Source organism: Cyanistes caeruleus, chromosome 2, assembly GCF_971803275.1.
Source record: "Cyanistes caeruleus chromosome 2, bCyaCae1.hap1.1, whole genome shotgun sequence".
In the NCBI taxonomy this organism is placed as follows: domain Eukaryota; kingdom Metazoa; phylum Chordata; class Aves; order Passeriformes; family Paridae; genus Cyanistes; species Cyanistes caeruleus.
In genome coordinates, this window is record NC_141702.1 from 106003241 (window position 1) to 106025648 (window position 22408).

The 22408-nt window shown below is 43.6% G+C and overlaps 1 long non-coding RNA gene across 1 annotated transcript; it reads left to right on the forward strand.

Annotated features, from left to right (window-relative positions):
- The first annotated feature begins 6 nt into the window (after positions 1-6).
- LOC147655093 (uncharacterized) lies at positions 7-11951 on the forward strand. Its single transcript, XR_015283779.1, has 2 exons — positions 7-9578; positions 11155-11951. It is a non-coding gene; the product is annotated as an uncharacterized LOC147655093 (long non-coding RNA).
- Positions 11952-22408: the final 10457 nt, after the last annotated feature.

The window sequence follows — 22408 nt, forward strand, 5'->3', positions numbered from 1 at the left end:
TTCACTCCTCTTTCCATTCCCAACAGGCCTGCTAGCCAAGTCATTTGCCTAAAAGCTTCTCAGTCACCACCTTCTAGATGCTTCAACATCCACAGCTCAAAATGCTGTTGGGAAATCACATGTCCCGTTTAGATCATTGCTTCCCTTTGCCTCTACGGGGAGAGAGACACCAAGATGAAAAACCCTGGTGCATTTTTGTTGCCTCTGCATCTCTGGGTTACGGCTTTTTTCTCCCACTGCTTGTTTATCATTTGTTATTCATACTCCCAAAAGAAGGCATGCCAAATCTTCGCTGAAGGAGAATGTTCAAGGTTTAAAGCACATGTTAACTAACTTGAGCCCATCTTAGGGTCTTTCTGCAGCCCTGTTTTCTGCTCTTCCACTGAATTTTATTTGTGTTCCAGACTCACTTTTTGATTAGTATATCCTAGTGGTATTCACAGAAGATTTTTCTCTCCTTCTAAATATCTGGCTCCTTGTTCATTCCTGAGTTGATCAGGACTGCAGGGATGTTTTATATGTTAGAGAAAACAGTTTCTTCCTTAATGTAATAGTCACTGGGAGACAATTCATACATAATCAGCAGAAAGAAATAGCCCCAAATTATGATCACTCTGATTCTCCAGAGTGTTTTTCACCTTTACTTGCTTGAGAATAGAAGTCTCTAAATCACTGTCATTATGCCTTTACCAAGTAACACTTTTAGGCCTTTCCATTCTACTTGTACAGGGACATAACTTTAAGGGGGCTTGGCTTGCAGCCAAAGGTATTTCAGCTCCTATAGTGCAAATTCATCAGTCATCACTGCTACTGGTTGGAGATACCAGCTGGTTTGGATGGATGGTGAATTCCTGCTGAAATACATTGTTTTTGTGACCAAATGTATTTGTGAAATAGGGGGAAATCCAGATTTGTTGGATTTTATGCAGATTTGTTGGATTTTATGCAGTCCATTTATGCAGAGTGGACTTGAGAAGGGATTTCTGGATCATCAAATCAAATTTTCATGCTTCCAGGCAGTTTGTTTCCTTGTGACACTTCCCAAATATTGAGGTTTTTTTCATTATATTATCGAAGTGAGATTCAGTGACATCAGGGAGGTAATAATTTCCTCTAACACTGTTCCTCTGCCTTTACCATTCTCCCTGAACCAAATTAAGCAAATTCTTCCCTCAGTCTGGGAAGACCATGGGACTTTGTGTCCATGAGGAAATTTAGCCTTATTTGGTTTACTTGAATTTTGCAGCAGAACCAAGAAAACCTAAGTAGAGGAACATCACAATCCAACAATGACAGGGATTGTAACTGTTGCTACAGACCAGAACATACTTCTCCCTTTTTTATTGTCAGCCTCTTCTCTTTCCCAAAACCATCAAAGAACTTACCAATACACTAATTAGCTGATAATTAGCTAGTCTTAATTATGCCACTTTCCTATGACCTGTAGTCCTGTTCCTTTTGCTGGAAAGCTGATGATGGTGCCTGATTTGATTTTGATATTTGCAGCTCAATAGTACCCTGCTGATCTTTGGAGAAAGTTCTTCAAATAGCAACAGAAAGGGGCTTGTGGTGAGGCAGGTGAGCTGCAGCAGGCTCGTTTGTCATTTGGTGGTTTCTCTTCAGGTGCAGCAGCATCACTGAGAGTCCTCTTCAATACCAGGTTGTGCAATGCATCCTTAATGCATTGTGCCAGCACATTCCACAGCTCTTGTGGCAAGAAATTGCGGGGGGGTTCATGCTATGTGTCTAGCAGTGGTAACTAATCCTTTCTTTTTTGTTTCTAAAGGTGCTTTTCTCCTCAGCTGATGGAGATGCATCTCAGCAGGAAAACTTCTGTGCAGACAGAAGCACAAAGTGCTGCACTGACAGGGAGCAACACAAAGAAATATTTGAAAGGGGCAAAGGTGGGGAGGAAGAAAGTCCACCTCCCTCATGGCTCTTGGAGCAGGGCAGCCCATGATGGCTTGTGGGCCCCCATGGTCCCTCAGCTGCTGTCTGTGAGGAGCTAGGGATTTGGGAGCCATCAAGGCAGGATGTCAAAATGGAAATGCCACCTGGAAGCAGAAATGATCAGAGATGTACAAACAGCTTTTCTTACAAAATGGAGGTTTGTAGGAGTCAAGGAAGGGATGAGACTTTGCAGGGACATATCACTATAGCTTCAGGGAAATCATTTCACCACAAGTCGTTCTGAGCAGAGCTGTTGCAGGGCTAGTGCTGACCCAACAATTGGCCACTGCCTTCAGTGGGAGCACCCTAAGGAAAAGCACCTGCCTGGGGAGTCACACAGTCCTGATCTTTGGGTGCTCTGCACCACAGTCTGGCAGAGCTTTTGGAGACAGAGCTGCTCTGAAAGCCTCAGGGCCAAACCACATGGGAACCAGCGCAGTGTGAGAGCAGGAGAAAGTCCTGGTCTGGAAGCCACACATCCAATGCTGCAGGAACAGAGCTTTGTGGTAGCCAGCAGGATTTGAGGAGAATCATTAACTGGTTCATCTAGTGATGTAGATGATGCTCATGGGAGCATCATGTTACACCGTGGTCCTCAGCTGTCCAAAGCCAGAATCTGGGATATGATGCATACTCAGAACACCACGAGTAAGAAAGTGGAAATGCAGTGCCTTTTAAGTGCATGGGTGGTCTGTAGGAAGAGCAGCAGCACCACCTATCACTGGAGAGGGAAGGAGAGAGGATAGACCAAGTGCTGCTCCTCCTGTCTGTTCTCAGTACAAGACTGGAGCCCAGGTTTTCTACATCACTGCAGAAAAACTTCCTTCTTCTAGCAGAAGAACCCAGCTTCAGTCTTTCACTGCACTCCTTCTGCTAAATCTTCTGTGGTGCACAGCTAGCAGAAGGAGATGGAGGGAATGGAATGGTGAAGGTTTTGGAGAGGGGCTGAGAGCTGGAATTTACAGTGGTAGTGAACCAGAATAAAAATAATAACCATCAGGTCTACAATACCCAAAGAATTGCTCATCACTCAGAGGGCACATCTAAGCCCCGGGACCCTGTGCTCCAAGTTGTGCTTTTGTCTTGTGGGTTCTGTCAGTCAAAAATCCTGGGACCAGAATTATTGGTATGGTCTGAACCATATGTAGCTTGACTATAATTCAGAGTGGTGGAGCAGAGCAATCAAGAAGTAGCCCAAAATCTGTAATTTCTTCTTGCCAAAGGCAAAAAGAATCTCTCCATGTAATTGGATCCAACCCCAAAGGCGTAGCCAGGAGTGCTTTTAACTTTCTGAGAAAGAAAAATTGGTTAGCTGAAATGGCTGAGCTGTGTGGGTGCTGAGGTTCATGTTGATTTGTTTGCTGGTAGTTCTGAAACCAGAATAAAAATGAGAGTTTGGATTAAGCCAAGCTGAGCACGTTTTTTTCTTATTCTGTATTCACAGCAAATCGACAAGCAAACGATACAATTTTTTGGCTGAGTGAATGATGTAGCTTAGCTCAAGATCAAATGTTTCATTGCTTTGAACTCTTCTTTATAAACTGGATATGCATACTTACTTGCAACAGAGGAAAAATCTTAACACCATCTCTGTCTGCCTAATTAAACCAGAAGTGGTGGCTAGATATCATCTGCCAGGAGGATGAAGGAAGTCTTTGCATCTGGTACTAAATTAATTTGGAGAGACCTGTTAGGAAAAGTGGGACAGCACTAACCCTTTATATATTCCAGTCTCTAGAAGAGGTTGTCTGTATCTCCTTTGCCTTACAAGTTGCTTGAATTCAGCCAAAGCAGCCCAGTTTCTCATATGTCCAGAAGCTGAGAGACGCAGAGGCTCAGAAAAAACCTGCACTGCTTTTATTTTGCCATCTGTGCCTTGCCTCATTGCGTACAGCTCTTGTGTTTGAACTTTTTGGGATTCTTCCAGGAAGGCTTACAGCAAGTTTCTGGCACCAATGCCTTCCTGTCCAAAAGGTGTCTCTCTGACCATTATGGGCACCTCCAAAAGAGAGGGAACTGTGTCATTTTTGTGCTGCCTTGCACTGGCCTTTGGAGGTGGACAGGAAAGGCACAGGTTAGTGCTAATTGAGATGTGGCCATCTGTCAGACAGAAAACATGCCAAGGCCACCTTGTGACTTTTTTATAAAGGAAGGAACCAGCCACTGGTGAAATATTTATGCTACAGACGTTGAACCAAGTCAGCCAAATATCTGAGATGATAAAGTTCCTCTTGGGCGTGATTGAGGATCTCCTGAGTTATCTAGCATCTCAGCTTAAATGCCTTTTCATCCACAGTGAAACTGCTTCGTTGAAATCAGACACTTTACTGGAGCCGAGTGCCATGAAATTTGACCCATTGTGGATTGTTCAGGCAGACAGTATGTAGGGACCTGTCTATAAACATGGTAAGAGACACTACTTTCCCCAAAAATCTGATACTTTAGGTAGCCAGGACAGTAAAAGCAGGGGTTGGAGGCACCTAGTCCTGTAGGGGGCCTCAGACCTGGATTTATATCTGGGCATGCTGATGGGTTAATTGCTGATGGGTAAAGTTAAACTGAATGGATTTCAGATTGTCACATTGGGTTGGTTCACCCCCTTAAAGAAAGATCATTAGGCATTGGAGAAGCCCTGGATCATCCAGGCAGTGCCAAGGGACTCAACACGAGCCATCTGGGGGAGATACAACACTCTGGGGCAGCAGCTGGAAACAGGAGGATGCTGAGCTGAGCCTTCTGTGTGTGATTCCCACCTTGGCAATTATGATTTAAGGAGAATGCCAGGCTCTTTTCTTGCTGCCTGCAGCCTACACTGTGTGGGTGAAGCCCCACAGCTTAGAAGCCACAACAGCAGCTGTGCACAAAGGACATGATGGGCTCCAAATTCTCCATCATCCTTCAGATTTAAACTAGACAGTTCCTGTCCTGTAACATTAGAAAAAATGCTTTGGTGTTGGCAAAACCGAAAGAAAATGCCTTTTACTTTCTGCACTAACAGGCTGTGAAAATAAAGAGGAGTTCAAATTTCTACTTCCAGTCTCCTGCTGCATCTCCCCTGGTAAGGACACAGTCCCACTGCTCCTCAGGATGCCTGACAAGAGCCTGTAGACCTCTTAAGGTATGGAGGCAGTGACAGGACCTGGCCTCAGTGTTTTCTACTTGGACAGACCATGGAAAAACACCAGGCAAACAGGAGAAGGTCCTGAACCTAAGAACAAGAGTGAGAAGCTGATGAGAGTTACAGATAGCTCCATGAGAAACAGTCAGATTTCACAGGTGGGGAGGAGAAAGATACTGATATGAAAACTTGTGGAAGGGCAAAGGTGAGGAGGCAGGTCAGAAGAACAGCACATCATGGTTTGTAAGTACTGTAGCCAAGGAAAAATTGCTTGAATACTCTTCAGTGGCCCCACAGCATTTCACTAGATCCACTAAAAGAATTAATCCATCTGGCTGAAAAATACCTACCTGCCAGGAATGCTCATTGAATTAACTGATTGAACTGCAGAGGGGAACATAAATTTATCTTTCTTATTAATTTCCCTGTGCTTACCTGTCTTTTATATATGATGAGTGTTTGTTGATTTTTTCACATGGAGTAGCTTCTTAAGACAGAGGACAGTTTTTTCCCAAAGCAAATACCCTAGAGGTATTCTGGAGAGTCTCTGCATGCCCTGTGTGATGCAGAAAGCCCAGGAGCTTGTGTTCCTAGCGCATGAACTCCCAAGATGGCATTCTACTTTGACTATGGAGATGTTTGGAGACAGGCATGCCTGTCTTTTCCTAACCTAGCCTAGAATTTCCAGGCACAGAGCACCAGGGCATGGGTTGGAATGTGTACAGAAAAGTTCCTCAGGAGGTCTGGAGCCTCAAAGACCCTTATCATTCTAGGGAAGTATAAACAAACAAACAAACAAACAAACAAACAAAAGCATGATCTTGAAAAGTGGGCAGCTTTTTGTCTCTTGTCCTGCCTGTTCATGGGAAGAAGTCTGGATCCCAAACTCATTTTCCTTTTCACCTTACTCATCAGCGTCTCAACAATTCAGATCTCTTTTTCCCTACAACAAAGGGATCACCTACAGCTTGTAGTTCTCTGCTGGTCTCTTTGTATATTAAAATATATATTTGCATATATATCAGAGTTTTGAAATACCTTCTCAGGAAAAAGATCTGTAGTGGAAAAGGAAGATGTTTTCCATGTAGAGACAATATTAAAGGTAGACAGGGACACGTCGGGGCTCTGGTGTTCAAGAAAAATCTCCCAACTGAAATCAGTCAAGGGTTGTGCTTCCAAATTAATTGCATGCTTCTGTCCTTAGCATCTGGGCATGGAATCAAAACTGATGAGCCAACAAAGCAGCACTGAGCTGCTCCTGAGAGCAGTCACCATCAATAATGAGAAATACTAGGAGAAGTACTCTTTGGAATTCAAATCACAAGGGGCATCATTTAAAAGGGAATGCAGGAGGAGCAGAAATACCATGCACCATACATTAAGTGTCATGCATGTGACACTTAATCTTCAGTATTGCTCTTAGCATCATAAAATTTATTCCCAGATTATTAATACCATACCAGGGATGAAGTAATTAAACTGGCAGCCCATTTCCTCCGAACTGGAGGCCAGGCCTTCAGCTGGTGTAAATCAGAACAGCTACACTGCAGGGACTTGGTTTTACAACCAGTTGGGAAACACAAAGGGAGAGCTGAAAAAGAACTAGAACCCTTCATCACTCTGTGTTGTCCCTTCTGCCCCAGAGTGAGGATAAGCAAGCAGGGCTCACCTGGAACCGCTCCCAGAGCACACTGCAAACAATCTGGAAACAGCTCCCAGCAGATTTAACAAATTAAATTTGGAAGGTTAAATATTTAATAACATGCAGTGGTTTCTTCCAAATGGGCACACCCTGTATCCTATTCCTTTTATACCCAAACCTACCAGAAATACACACAGATCTGTTATGGCAGAAATGCTGCATTATGTGGGCAGGAAAAAATTTAGATTTAGAGTTCATCACCCTGTCCTCCCTTTTCAATCCCTCTAGCTTTCTGCCTGCCTTCCTGGCCACATTTGAAGACATTCCTTCAGTCTTACCCAAATTCTTAAGTTCCTGTGGCATCCCAAACTGCCAGAGATAGGAGACATACATCATCTTATTGTATGGTTGCACAAAATGTGTACATGTTCAACAGCCACCTCTTCCAGATGAACTTTTTTGGCCTTTTTTTATTTTTTTAATTTCTTAGATAGAGGTTTGTACTCTTCTTTAGTCAAGGCTGAGTTTTGCAGGCACCATCTGGCCCTGAATTTTTCCATTAAAATTGCTTTTCAGCAGAAATTCTTTGAGGTTTTGAGGTGTTTTGTGGTTTTGTTCTTTCTTTTCAGAAGGTGTTTGTTCTCATTGAGAACTTTGGTGGCTTCCAAAATGAAAATTTAACCTTTCTCTACAACATTTAGGTGTTGCAACTCCTCACGTTTTCATTTATGGAAAACTGCAGTGTTTAAGGGTGTGTTTTGGTTTGGGGCATATTTTTGGAAGAAATATCACAACTTCTGATTAAGAACCCTTCCACATTTCACAGCTCTTTCCACATTCCACATGGGGCTATCCAATTAAAGATACTTTGGATGAATAACCCAATACTTTTGAAGTCCAAATATCTGTATTTTTAGTGCTAGATCATTGCCAATCTTCTTCTTTCTTCTTCTACTGACAAAATATTACTAGGTTACACCAGTTTTTATGGCTGCCTTGGAAATTTTTCTTTGCTTGATTAGTACTAATTCTCTCTTTTACAATATCTTGTCTCCATTTTAAATGCCTCTAACCTGCAAGCAATTCATCTACCAGCTTTATCCACCTCTTGTAACCTGCCTGCTCTATAAATCACTGGAATCACTGGGACAGGAACCTTTCTCTCACTTACATTTCTGTGTAACCCTTACAAGAGAGGCAGAGGAAATCTAAGTTTTGGCATTTATACCAGTCACTGCTTCATAACTGATGAATGATAATGATATTGAAAAGTGGCTTTTCCCTCATTTTTCAGTCCAAAAATTTCATTTTCTCCAGGGAAATAGAGAGCAGGGTCCCATAGGGGAATTGTCTACTGATCATCAAGAGGAAAACTTACAGCAAATTATGCTGAGCATATAAAATGCAGAAATCAGCCCAGGCTGCTCAAGATAGTTGACAAGGCAGAGCTACTGGACCCAAATTGCTATGTCCAGCATGGTTCTAACCTCAGAGGTGGTCAGTCAAAGGTTTGGGTGATAACTCCTGTCATCTCAAACTATTGGAATTTCCATTTACAACATGCCTACAGAAAAGGCAAGGAAGGAGATGTTTGCATTTTATGTAAAACACCTTCAGCTGGGCTGAATTGGCATGGCTGATATGATTAGACTGATATTCATTAGGTAAAACCCTAAGGATCCCATGGCCCATGACCCTATCCTAGCTCTACTTTTTGAAAAGTATAAATCATATGAACAGTTGGCTTTACACTTAACAAAAACAGAAGTGTACTTACAATCTCAGTTTTTCATATGCCAGAAAACTTGGTCGCAAACTGCAGAGGCTGTGATTTCAGGGGGTTTAGTAAGGCTTTATGTTTGGTCCATCTTTCTTCTCTGTCTGAACATATCTTCTCTCATCATTATCATTGCTTCATATTTTTGTGGACAAGGCTAAGGAATTTCAGTGGAATAATTCTCTGGTATGCAGTGAAACCCTAATGTCTCATTTTTAGGGCCAGTTAAGCAGGTGGGATGAGAAAATAGTTAAGCATCTTGGAAAAAATCCTGAGCAGATTGTTTTCTTTGATCCCTGAAATCTGAACCTTCAAGGAAAACGTTCTCTGCAAAGCAAATTTAAAGAATGCTGAGGTGCTTTGATGGACTGTGTGCCTTGGCCTTTCTCCTCCCACCACTGCTTTGCTGCTAGACAATGTAATGCTTTGGCTTTTTCAAACACAGATTTTCCAAGTGTCTCAAGCATCACCTGGATTATTCTCCTAAAAATTACTCCCTAACAATTCTGTCTTGGGTAGGACACAATACTTCTCTCATTGAAGGACCATGAATTTCTCTAATTCCCTTGGACTTGGGGGTCTGCAGTTTGCTCCACAGTGACCCTTGAGCACAGTTTTGCTCCAAATGTAGTCATTGGGGAAGAGTACTGTGTTCATCTCCAGCCTAATCCAGTTGGTCCTCTGGCATTTCAGTGTTAAAGCAAACTTCACCAAAGGAGGTAAGTTAATTTTCGACCGTATGTTTCAGTATTTCCAGCTCTTGGCTGACATCAGAATTTCAAAGAATCACAGAATAGTTGGTCTTTGAAGGGACCCATAAAGGCCCCATCCAACCTGACCTCAAAAGTTTTCAGGGATGGAGCATTTGCCACCTCTCTGAGCAACCTGTTCCAATGGTTCACCCTCACTGTAAAAAATTTCTTCCTCACACCTAATCAGAATCTCTCTTCTTTTAGGGCAGATTTCTTCAGAGCTTTATATTTCCTAAGGGAGAGTAAAAATCACCTCAGTGACAACACAGGCTTGATGTGTGCAGAGAGGCTTCAGAGGAGCCTCAGGTCCAGCTGAGATGCTGCTGATGGACATCAGAGGTAAAGGCATTACTCCAGAGGGGTAAAAGCATTACTCCAGGAATTAATCTGGCCCCTGAGCAGACTGTAGTATGCTGGCACCAGCCCGCTCCAGGCTGGGAGATGGTTTCCATCGGGACACTGAGAGCTGTAGCTCCCAGCTGACCCTGAATTTGGGCCCAGCAAGAAGTGCAGGGCCTCAGAGAAGCGGCAGCTAGAGCACTGTAACCACAGCCACAGCAGTCTGTCAGAGGTACAGACTTGTCCCCACTGCTGGCTGAAGTTGAGCTGCAAGCTGAGGGTGAGGGCCCTGCTGTTCCCTGGAGTCAGGACAGCTCTGCCCAGGGATGGGAGGCTGTGCCAGAGCAGCTGCCTTCTCTTCCTCGTCCTTCCCACAGGTCCTGTCTGTCCCAGGATGGATGCTGAGCGGGGGTAAGTGGAAACACTCAGCCAAGTGCTAAGTATTTCATGCTGTTGCCTGATTGATTTTAAACCATGCTTATTTGGCAACACCCCTCGGGACCCGTCACGTAAGACTGGACGTGTTTGTTCCTAACGCGGCACTGGGGCTTCCAAACCCCTCAAGTGCTGGTAACAGCTGAAGGGCCTGCACATAAAACCAGTGCTGCAGCACTGCTTGGTTCACACTGCCACCTCTGCCCTCCAGCCCTGGGGCCCATGGTGAGACAGCAGTGCCACTGTCCCCACAGTGAGACACCGCAGTGCCAAACCTCAACTCCTCAGCTGCCGTCCTTCCCCTCCAAGGCTGGCTCGAGCAAGAGACTTCTGTGTGTCCATACTTGTGTTTGTGGCCTCTCAATGCCTTCTTGGGTGTTTCCCCACCTCAGGGAGCTGGTGCTGGTTTGCTTTTCAAGTGGCAGGTACTCCACTCCACTAGGACTGGGTGAGTAAAAGCATTGTAGGACTCCTCTTGGGACTGCAGAGACCTGCTGTTGCAGGAATCTTAAAAATCACCTTCACGTGTGATAAGGAGTGTTTCAAGCCTGTTTGTACTCAAAATGATGTTCAGTTGGGGAAAAAAGGCCGAGTGAAGAAAAAACCTCTGAAGATCCCTTGTCAATACCACACAACTTCATTGTTTTAAGTTTCTCCTAATTATCTACAATAACAGAGAAGGAGAGAGACAAACTATGCAACCCTGGTGAGATCAGTTGTTGTCTTGCCAGATTTTCAGAAAGAGCCTCTGAGGAGTCTGAGAAAAGAGAAAGGATGGCATAGCAAACACAGCTGAGTTTCAAAACAGCAGCTTTGATGTGTGAGAAGGGAAAAGCTTATTTTTGGGGGGAAAACGATGTACTTTTTATTGCACTTTTTCCACAGTCCATTCAAAAGGTGAAGGGCCAGCCATTACAGCCAGCAGCACGGGCCAGCATCTCAGCTGCAGTGGGTGACAGAGTTTATCAATCAGTCCTTGGGGTACAGCTGCTTACTCTTCCCAGCATTCTGCCAGGAGAAGTGCCCTGGCCAGACAGAGACGTTGGCAGCCCTCAGCCCTTTGCACAGCTGCAAGGAGGAAACAACAGAGCTTTCCCATCCCCTGGAGCAGTCCACAGCACCCTCTGTGCATTTCTTTTAGGTTTCTAGTCACAGTCCCATCAGAGCTATGGAGAAACCTGGAGCTGCTGCGGGAAGAGGAAGTTTTGCTCTTGACCTGCCCATCTACCTATTGTCATTGCTGGTCTGCTTGTAGCCTGGAAAGAAGAGCTCCAAAGAACAACTGTTTCCTGCTGGTGACATGAGATGCCATTAATTTGTGCCATGCTGGAGGTTGAAGCTCCCTGGCACACTGTAAATTTGTAGTTGGCTGTTATCTCTAAGGGGAGCCAGACTGGGCAGCTGCAATCTGATGGCACTACCTAAAGGGAGACGGGGAAGGGCCAGGACTTTCTCTTGGTGAGAGAGCTTTGACTGTTTAGAAGATGATGGGGAGCATGGGGAGGCTTCTTAAACTTTTCTCAACAGCTCATTTCGGTAAGTGAGACTGGTGCTAGCTGCATGCTTAAGCAGACCATCAATCTCAGCTCTGTATGCCACCAAATTACTGGCAAAAGGGGAGAAGATGGGCTAGGCTGCAATAATAAATCTGCCCTAATCATCACATTAAGGGTTATCTTCATGGTATTGCTGTTATAAATCTGGTTATAAAGAAGAAACTAAATAAGGAGCATTCTTGTCCATGTCAGGAAGTATTTTCTGAGTTGTCTCAGTATGCAAAGAAAGGCTGGGCTAAATGTATCCATTGAAACATTTCAGTAGGCAGAAAAGTAATTTTTTGACAAGATGAAAATTTTCCCACCCCATTTGTGTTCCTTTTTATTTTTACTTCGTATGCTGTATTTAGCAATAAAGATTTTCAGTCAATTTATTTCCAAATCAGTTCTTCCTAACGTTTGCTCTTTGGGGGGCTCAGTCTTTTGGCTCTCTGGGTCCTCAGCTGGTGGCTGAGGGTCAAGGGATAGCAGAGTCTTCAGCACTTCTCTGGGAGGGGATTAACCCCAAGCAAAAAACAAAAAAGTATCATTTAAAAGCAAAGGGTACCCAGAATAAAATGAATTAATATTTAAATATCTGAGTTGTACTGACTGCTGATGCCTTCTGCTCCCCAGGGGCCACATAAGAGACCTGGCCATGTCCATCTCTGTGTGGTAGTCCAGTGAACAGAACCCAAGATGTTTCTTTGGGCCCTGCAGGCAGGGGGATGGCAACTGCTGTCAGCCCAAAACTTGCTCTGAATTATCTTCCAGGTGCACCAAGCTGGGTTTGGCTTGGATCCCTCAGTAGCAGCCTAGGAAAGTGCTTCCAGCTCTTTTCCAACTCCTGGTCCTCCTACCCTCTGGAGAGACTTGGAGGAGAAATGAGGGAAAACTATTAGCTTCATAAAGCTGTTCCCTTCACATTATTATTTTTTTTTTAGACATACACTGTTGGATTTTTTTATTAAAGGTGCTTGAAAAGCTATTCACACAAAAGAAAGAATGTGGAATAAGAACAGCTCCAAAGAATGCATTTTGCATGCTTTCCACTAAGACAGCAGGGTTTGTGCTTAGCTGCAGGACCTGGCTGGCATTGCCTCCAGCAGCATCTGCCCCAGGTAGATGCCTGGAGCAAGAGCTGCTGACTGACTGGAGCGGCCAGGAGAGCTGGAGAGGATGCTGTGACTGCAGAGGGCTGGTGAGTCACCTCATAGAGGGGTCAGATAGATAAATATCCGAATTTGATTAATATTCTGTTTGGTTAGTAATCAAATAGATTAGCTATTCCCATTGAGTATGAAGAGGCAGCTTACTTTTAAATTTTTTTTCATACTTTAGGCAATAGATATGTCAGGAAAAGTAGCCTGATTGCATGAACTGGACTCATCCCAGAGGAATGGAAGGGGCAAAAGAGGTTTATTGTATTTGGGGTGGAAGTAGTAAACACAAGGGCAAGTGGGATATGTCAGAGAAAAATCAACAGAACATCTTAAAGTAATGTTCTTGGGAGGATTCTGGGTAACAGGGAGTTTTCCTTAGCCTATGGTTTTTTGGAAATACAGTAAACAAAGACCCTCTACAAAGATCCCTCATAAAATCAAGAAATGTTTTGACTCCCTAGCACAAAACTCCCCCTATCATGGCTTTGACATATTCCAAACAGCAGCATGAGGGATGAAAAGAGAATTTAGTGGGGCCAGGGCACTGCCATTTACCCTCTGGGCATGGCCCCTGTTTATCTATTGTCCCCTTGCATTTATTAACATCTTTGCATCTGCTAAAATTGTTCAGATTTGCCCATTTTTTCTTACAATCCTGTGTGCCCCATGGGACAGGTTCTTCAAAAGGCAAAGGAAAGACCAGGGGTAAGCATCATCCTGCCTTTTATCAAAACCTTTCTTTTATGTGGGATTCTTGTATACACCTCCTGAACAATGTGGAATTAAACATCCCATCTTACAGGCTGGCTTTAATTTTCATTTAATTTACTCGTGATCCTACAGCTTCTCTTTTATTTCCAGTGCAGTGTGTCCTGAATACATCTGTTTTATTAGTATGTCCTGCTCACATAATCCCACAGTCTCCTGATCACCTTTGTCCTAAAGAATTTCACGTTCACAGCCTGTTTCTTTAAAATAAAATAAAAAATCATCCTTTCTTCGAGAAAGCACGTTTTGTTTTCCACCTTCTTAAAAATTAAAGGAAAAAAAAAAAGAGAAAGGGGAGAAAAATACAAATCCTCTTTATGACATTTTCTTTTTCCAGCAGTTCCATCGCCGTGTGCCACATCTGTTGTCTTTCTAATGTGTCCCTGCAGCGGGATTATGCTGCTTCACCAAAGTTTGGGCCTGTCAGTTCCCCACTGTTTATACAGTTATCATTAAACGTTCCTGTCATATCCAAACCTTGTTGGTTTGTTTTTTCTCTCTTCATCTTTGGCAGCACTGTGTAACCCGCTCTCACCTCGGCACACGGCCATTAACACACAGAGCACGGCGGCTGCTGTTGTTCTTCTCATTATTGCCATAATGGCTCAGGGCAGAGGAGAGAAGCAGCTTTAGGCACCGTGCAAATAACAGACAATCCCTGACAAAAAAGAGAAAGCTTTAGTGTTGTTCAAAATAATCGTGAAATCATTCCTGTGAGTATTCCCACTCTTCCTTTAAAATATTAATTTCTAGCCATTGGAAAGCTGCTATTAAATGCAATGTGTTATCCTTCTGTTTTTTTGTCAGAGTGTCCTGGGTACAGAGACAAGGGGGTGGAGCTTTTATCCCTGTCTATTCTATACCAAGCACTCTTTTCAGGAAGTGTTTTCATTTGTTTGGTGGTGAAGACCTACCTCTTGTGGGTAAAAATATCTCTGTCTTTTGTACACTCTTTTATGAATATTGTGGCTACTGTGATTTTTTCAGTAAACTTGGGCTCCAACCTATAATTTCTCCCAGTGTTCCTCCACTATCAGAAAGGGTGGAGGGAAAGGGGAGCAGCCTTGAGTGGGTTTAATTTCTCAGCTGGGTTTTAAACCAGCCCACAGAGCTGACTGTTGTGCACCATTCCTCCCTCAACACCTCACTTTGCAGCCACTTCTAGTAATGGCATTGGAGCCACAGCAGATGAATCCCCACAGCACTTCCCTTGCACTCTTTCCTTTCTCCTTAATTCATTTGGGAGATTTCCCATATGGAGCCATTTTACAGAAGTTTGGATTGCCCACTGTGGCACAGAGGAGCAAGATCTGGGGCCTTGGATAGTAGCATAACAATGGGCTGGCACCCAGTACAGACCTACAGGATCAGTAGTAAATCATTAAACAGGAGGGAGCATAGCAGGGGGCTGGAACCAGATGTCTTTAAGGTTCCTTCCAGCCCAGACCATTTTTTACCATGGTTCTGTGATTTCTCGGTGGGGGAGCTGGAGGTCAGAAGTGGAGGTGAGATCTCCCTGCCTCTCAGAGAGGCAGACACCAGAGCAGGATCTTCTGGTTTTGGACAGCAGGAATTTGCTTCCCCCATGCCCCCTCACATCCCTGCTTCATCCTCCTTCTGCAACACATCACCTACCTACAGAGCAGGCCAAAGTCTTAAGAGTCTTTTCCACCCTAAACAATTCCATGACTGTGATTGTATGACAATGGACATTTAGGAAGGTCCCCAGTCTCTTCTTTCCCCTGCTAATAATTCTGAGAGGTTATTGCATTAGGGCTGTTTGAGTTTTGTGCCTTGAAATATAATATTTCTTTGAATAGGGATGGAAGAAAAGGAGGGACACCATGGTGAGGGAACTTCAGGATGTGGAATTTTCAAACCCTGGCCTCTGTCCCTGGTTCAGGAGGTATTCCCTGGCCAAGACAGCACTCTTCATGTCTTTGGGATGACAACACTAAATAATATAATAAAAATAATAAATATGTAAATAATATAATAATATATAATAATATATAACCATATATAATAAATAATTAATACATAATAAAAATAATTGGCTGGTAGTGGAACCCTTAATTGATCAATATATAGAAGACACTACATTAATGCAAAGTTATTGTCCCCAGAAAAAAAGAAAAGCTAAAAATAGCATAGTACATTTTGACAGAGCTTTTGTTACTTTCTTTTTATGTTCAGTTCCTTTGAGTCTGTCTTTTTTCTCGTTAGGAAAGCTTAATTACCATTTTCACTGTCATTTCATTACTGGGGCCAGGTTTTGGTGCTCTGTAGGCAGCCACTAATTGTTCAGTCCCCACATGAGATGAAGGCTTCTTGGTGCAAGGAGCACTGCAGGTATGGATGGAACAGACTCTGGATGAAGGCAGGGAATTAGAAAACTTTCCATGGCAAAGCAGAGCTCCAGGATCCCAACCATAAAGAGAGACAAAGGCGTTCTGAGGTAGCTTTCCCCACTTTTTAATGATATCAGTTTGGACCAAAGCTCTTAAACTGGTTTTCTACTGAAGTAATCCTGGGGTTAAAGAAGTTCCTTAGGTCTGTGCCCCCAAGCTGCTGGATGCCCATTTCCATAGGTTCCCATTAGTGTGCCCAGCAGAGAGGCTGTATGGAGGCAGGGAAGAAGCTGACTAAGGAAATTCAACCACCAGGTGCTCCTCAGTGGAGCACGAGAATGACCAGCTGAGGGTAAACAGAAAACATCAAGCTCTCCCTCCTGCCCCCCACTTTTTTTTTTTTAAGTATATAAATTTTATATAAAATTATATTTAAATAAATTTTGTACAGTTAATATCAAAATTGTATAATATACATAATAAATTTTATATATAATAAAATTTGTATAATAAATTTTATCCTATTTTTTTAATGTTATATAAATTCTACATACAAAATTTCTGTGAAGGTTTCTGGGGCAGAGGAGGTATTTGGGGAACAGGGCTGGAGGAGGAGATAGCAAAATAGTGAACAGAAGAGGAGGAACAGGAACAGGAGCGGGAAGAGCAGAAGGGCTACCCCTTCCTCCTGGCAGCTTGTTTTCCATGTTCCCTCTCACCAGATAGGCTCCAAGTGTGGGGCACACCTGGTACCTTGCTAACACTGCCTCTGTCAGCAGCAGATTCAGAAGTAAGGTAACAGGCTTGAGATTTATGAGGCTGAACACGTGGCTTGGCTCCCCTCCTCTGGCTGGGAAGGTAAATCCAGCCTGATGAGTGGAGTTACCTGTTAAACCTAAGTAAGTAATACTGGGAGGGAAGCTCAAGCTCTATCCACTAGATATCAGCATTAACACTTCCATATCATGGCCCTTATTCCCAAACAGCAGCATGAGGGATGAAAAGAGAATTGAGTCCAGGGCAGTGCCATTTACCCTTTGGGCATGGCTCCTGCTTATTTATACAGTTCTAAGAGCCAGGAGCATAAAGACAGTGAGACCCAGAAGACAACCTTTATTTCAGCATTTGGGACAATCTCTGCCAAGTTTGTTGCAGCAAGCACCTCTTGACTTGGAAGCACCAAACAGCTTTGGGAAAGACCTGAGCTAAAGGAGGTTTTGAGGGTGTGATGTGCCTTCCCTTCATTTCCTTCTCAACATTGCCCCACGGCAGTGTTGGCAGCGGAAGCTGTGAGCAGTGGGATGGATGACCTGTCTTCACCTGACAAACAACACCGTGGAAGTTTTAACAGTACCATTAACAACCATGCATGGGCTGGTTACTCTGTGCTGAAGAAGCTGTGTGGGGCAGGATTCTCTGCATGTGAATTACTCATGGTGTGAGTCTCTGTGGCTGAGCATTGTTCTGCACACAGAAATGCTGAACACTTTGCTCCCTCCAAGCCCCTGCAAGTGGTTTGGTGATAAGGGAGCATATTAATGCTGTCACCTGGTATTCCTGACACATCTGAGGGCTCATATTGCAGTACAGAACTCCCTGGGGAGGGAATGGACGAATGGGCAGATAAAAATCATCAAGGAATCTGTAATTCACATGTTCGGAGCAGGGTTCTCATTTTGCTCACTTTGTTCTCTGCTAGACATTTGTAAAGATAATTCTTTCTGAAAATGAAACCTCCTTTGACATTTCTGAAAGCTCCCACACCCAGAGCTTGCTCTATTCCTTGTCTTTCAGAGGCAACCACAACTATGCTACAAATGAATGAAACCCCGCAGATCTTTAGATCTCTCCAGCAACAAGAGCTTTAAACCTAAAAGCCCCTTGGTCTAGATATAAATGCTTTTGCCTAATCCCAAAATTGGCTTCTGCAAGAACAAAAGATGAAGTGTTTACCCAAGCACTGGTGTCTCTTACAGTGATGATATAAATTAGTTTCTAGCACACGTGATGTCGCACTGTATTTCAAACAGCAATAGTGACGACACAGACTCTCAGCTTAGTTGCAAAAAGAGAGCTTTTTATTCTTCCAGATCTTCTTTTACAGACATTCTGAGAAGGTCTGAAAAGGTAAAACTCTCATTGGTCATTAAGCCAACACATCAGCATCATTGGACAATTAGGAACAACACCCCTTGACTGTTTTTTGCAAGTAAACAAGGTGACAAACAACACCTGCAAAGATTGTTTTCCTTCTCTAAGGACTGTTTGAATTCCTCCTTATGATTTCTCATGCCAGAGTGAGAATGTTGTGTAGTTGACTTTCCCACAGGCTCAAGCTAGTGTCTGAAACCTAAAAATCTCTTATTTGACCATCAGTTCCCACAAGGCGTGGCTCTGATACCCACTGAAGCTCAGAGAGCAGCTGGGTGCAGTCCGCCTGAAACAGATGGAGAATTTCTCAGCTCCTAACTCTTCAGAGACAAGTAACAGTGCTTCTCTCGGTGTCTTCAGCTGTGTGACTCCCCGTACTAGGCCTGAGTCTGATTTTTCCCCCAGCTCAGGGGTGAAACCAGCTAAACTGCTCAGTACTTCCAGGGCATAAATCCAGAAACATGGTTGGGAACACCTCTGCAATTGCACTGTCAGTTTCTGAAAAGAAGAAATTCTTCTGGTGGGTTTTCCTTTTTCTGCCTATGTGTTTTGTTTGCTGTTTTTTGGGTTTTGCTTTGTTTTCTGATTTTTTTCTATTAGATACATAAGGAACTCTTTGAACTACTGCCCTCAATATGGCTTTCCAAAACTGAAGCATGGACTAGGTTCTGGAGTGTGGTTTTGACTCTTGACCCTCAGAGCAGCTCTTAACCACCTCTGGCAGCATTTGCTTTGACTTAGATATGTCCAGGATCAGACTCAGAAGCAAGATAAATAAGATTTAGACTGTCTTTTGGGAAGTAGAGCCTTCTAGAACACCTCCCTCCCAATAGCCTGGGTGTTTTGTAACAGAGGTGAACCGAATCAGGACTGAAGTCGGAATTGGAGGAAGTGAATGTGGATTTTCCAAGCCTCTGGCAGTGGAAGCAGCAGGTTCTGTATATCAATTGATTACCTTGTGCTGTACATCCTAGGAGGGGCTGTTCAGAGCTTCAGGTGGGTGTATTTATTGTGTCTGGTTTAGAAGTCAGCATGAATAAATATGGAGCAGCAGGATGCAACTGGACTGCTGACAAGTTATTTTGACTTGCTTACATGCAAGAGGAGGAAGAGAAGAAGGGAAGGAGGGAGCCAGGCTGGGCTGTGAGCTCTGCACAGGAACAGAGGGGCTGAGGACTTGGTCAAGAGCACATTGGAAGAGACACAGAAGGATCTTCAAGTCCAGCTCTTAAGTGAATGGCCCATATGGGATTGAACCCAAGACCTCAGCATTATTAGAGCCCTGCTCTGACAAACTGAGCCAATCTCAGGGTCATTTGTCACTCTAATGAATAAATCAGGCTCTGGATCCATGGGAAGCTTTGGTAATTATTTTTACTAGTTTTCGTTTGTTTTCTTTTGGCATCTTTTTGGCATGGAAACAAATTATTAAACACTTGTCAATACAGGAAAATTGTAAAAGAGTCTTTTTTTTTTTTTTTTTAGTATTTTGTATAACATGAAGAAAAAGAGTCCTTCCTTTTGGATTACACACACAATGTATGGTCTTTCATTCTGCTCTGGTTGCTTGGGGAATACAAAATATTACATACCAATTGCTTGTGATAAATTTAATCCTCTCCCCAGCAGCAGCATTAGGGGCCTAATTTGGATTTACAGCAAAGCCTAGATAGCAATTTTTTTTAGTGCAGCAGCATAAACAGCCCCTCATGTGAATGAGAATCAGGACCATTGCATCCACAATGGTATCAGAGGACGTTTGTGAGAGCTAAGAATTTAATCCACTAACATCTTCCTTTTCTTAAGGATGTGTGGGGGTGTTCTTGTCAAATCTGAAATTGGACAAAAGAGCCCCAGACCACTCCAAAAGAGTGACTGGGAAGATGAGTGGGGGTATCTGGAGTCCTAGGGCTCTTTCAGGGAGTAAGAGGCAGTGACTTTCTCCAAGATTCCTGCCCCATGCCCAACTGCCTTTAGTGGATCCCAAAGACAAGGTCTGTGGGAAGCTGCAGCTTCCAGGAAGAAATGCACTTTGGGACAATGTAAAGCAGCATCTCCATGGGATTTGCCATGTCCTTTCTAAATGTGTGTGCAAACCCCTCAGGCCACCACCTCCCTGATCCTACCTGTGTCAGGCTCCAGTGGCTGCAGGACCGAGCCCCGAGCTCTGCTCTGCTGTGAGCCGGGCTCTGAGGGTGCTCTGGAGGCAAGGCTTGTCAGGAAAGGCAATATTTTTTATGGGAGCAATTCACAGAGGTGAATAAAAGGGACAAGCTTTTAGAGCTCCCAGGTCCTTCTTCATGTCTGAAATAGAAGCAGCAAGAAACAAGCCAGGGAACTGCAACTCATAACTCTGGACACTGAACATCAGGGCCTCGATAGAGATATTGTTTTTACGGCACTTTATAATTCTTATCCCCTCCTCTCAGCTTACAGCTTCTTGTTAAACCAGCAATAAATTACCTGCTGCTCTCGTTTTCTCTCTCCCTCTCTTTCCCAGAGGACTGAATGACTTCTTTACTTCTCCTCATGCTAAAAATGTTCCTCCTCTACTTCCTGGGTACCAAATACCTTTCCTCACCCAAGGTGTCACCAAGTTAATGAATCAAATTAAAGCCTAAAATTAAATTGAGCAGTTATTCTCAGTTTATACTTAGTGCTGCAGCTTGCATTTATAACCTAGAGCCAAAGACAGGGAGGTGTGTGTGCCTGAAAATCAGCTTGTTTCACACTGAATACATCAATTGCTTTAATAAAATGTACCATGCTTAAATTGACTTTGTTCCACCCAAATAAAGCAGGCAGAATTCCCATGGTGATGGAGAACTGGCAGCCACACTTGGAACTTTTTCTGGCATACAGAGCTGCTCTGTGATTTTTGGGCCTGTGGGGTTTTAGTGAGGGTGATCAACCCCTGGGGGCTGTGGGTTAGTCCTGCACTGGCAACAACACATGCAGAGGGTCTCATTTCCAAACTTGGTCACTTTTTACCACAAATTTTAATACCCATGGCTGGATCCATCCCACTGCCTCTTCAAGGGCTTAATCACTGGGCACCGGTGGGTGAAGTGCAGAGCATCCCTTGGCTCCTCCCAAAGAGCAGCCTGGGAATGGCAGAGGGAGGCTCAGGTTTGAGCCAGCCTGTCTGGAGAGATCTGTTTCTCTTCATTAGGCCAGAACTGTTAATTTGGATACTTCCTTCAAGAGATCTGTTTTGTTGGGGTTTTTTTCCTTCAGAGAAATCTTTTAGGGATTAAAAATTTAATTTAAAAACTTAGCTCTGTGTGTTTGAAATAAATAATGAGCATTCAATGAGAAGAGTCACCACCTTATTTCAGTTAAATCAAATACTTCTGCTCACTGAAAATGGAGGGAGCCTGAAGTTTCATTTCAGAAATCTTAGAAATATTTCTACAATTATTATTTTGGTTTAGCTACTGAACTGGAAAAAATATTTATTTGCACAGCTCTGATTAAGGCAGAAAGAAACTTATTTAAGTACTTTGATTAATTATGCCTCTATTCCCAGCTGAACAGAAGTGGGAATTCCAAGTCAAAGGAAAGTATTGCTTCTCTTTTCTTCACCACTTTGGTAAAAGACTTTGAATATGCATGTATTCCCTTCCACTAGGGTAAGGCTTCTGTACGCTGCTGGGAGCTGCTTCGTGACATAAAAATCATTTACATTTTGTCTGTCCCATGCCTACTAGCTGGGTTTCAGTAGTGTGTTAATATTAAACAAAAATAATTGCACTGATTTTCCATGCTCACCCTGTGGTTTTCCACGCGTCTTGCCCTCATTCCTAAAAGTCATTGGTGTTGGCGTGCCTGGGAGTCTGGAGCAAGAGAGAGGGAAATAAAGAGTGCAGATTTGAGTACTGGTAACAGCTCAGCTGAAAATGACAATGTTTTGGTTAATAACTTGGAAACTGCCCTGTGCTTCTCTTTCCCCTGCTGCAGCCTCCTTTCCCCTCTGGCGGAGGGGCAGGAGGGAATCTCTCAGAGATGTGCAGCACACAAGGCATGGGGAGACGGGAGAAGGGGAGCCTGCGTCAAGGGAGCTTTTGGAAGCTTTTTGGGGATCGTCAGGAGGAATCAAAAATTCAAGAAACGTAGAAGGAAGGGCTCTGGCCAGCTGTTGGCACAGCTGGCTCTGCTGCCGTCACTTTGCCTGCAGGCACTGGGGCTCGTCAGGGGTACAAGAGTCCATCTCTCATGCAGGAATGCTAAAGCTCCGCTTGCCTCCTCCACTTTCTTTAAAACACATCTCAAATGACAAATGCCCAATCGATACAGGTATGGCTTTCTATTTATTTTTGCTCAAAACATTGATCAATAGATGTTGCGTCTGTCTGCTGTCAAAGATGTGATTCACTGTGACTCTTACAAAAGCTGAACCATTCTGAAGTTGTTTCTGTTCTCCTTTT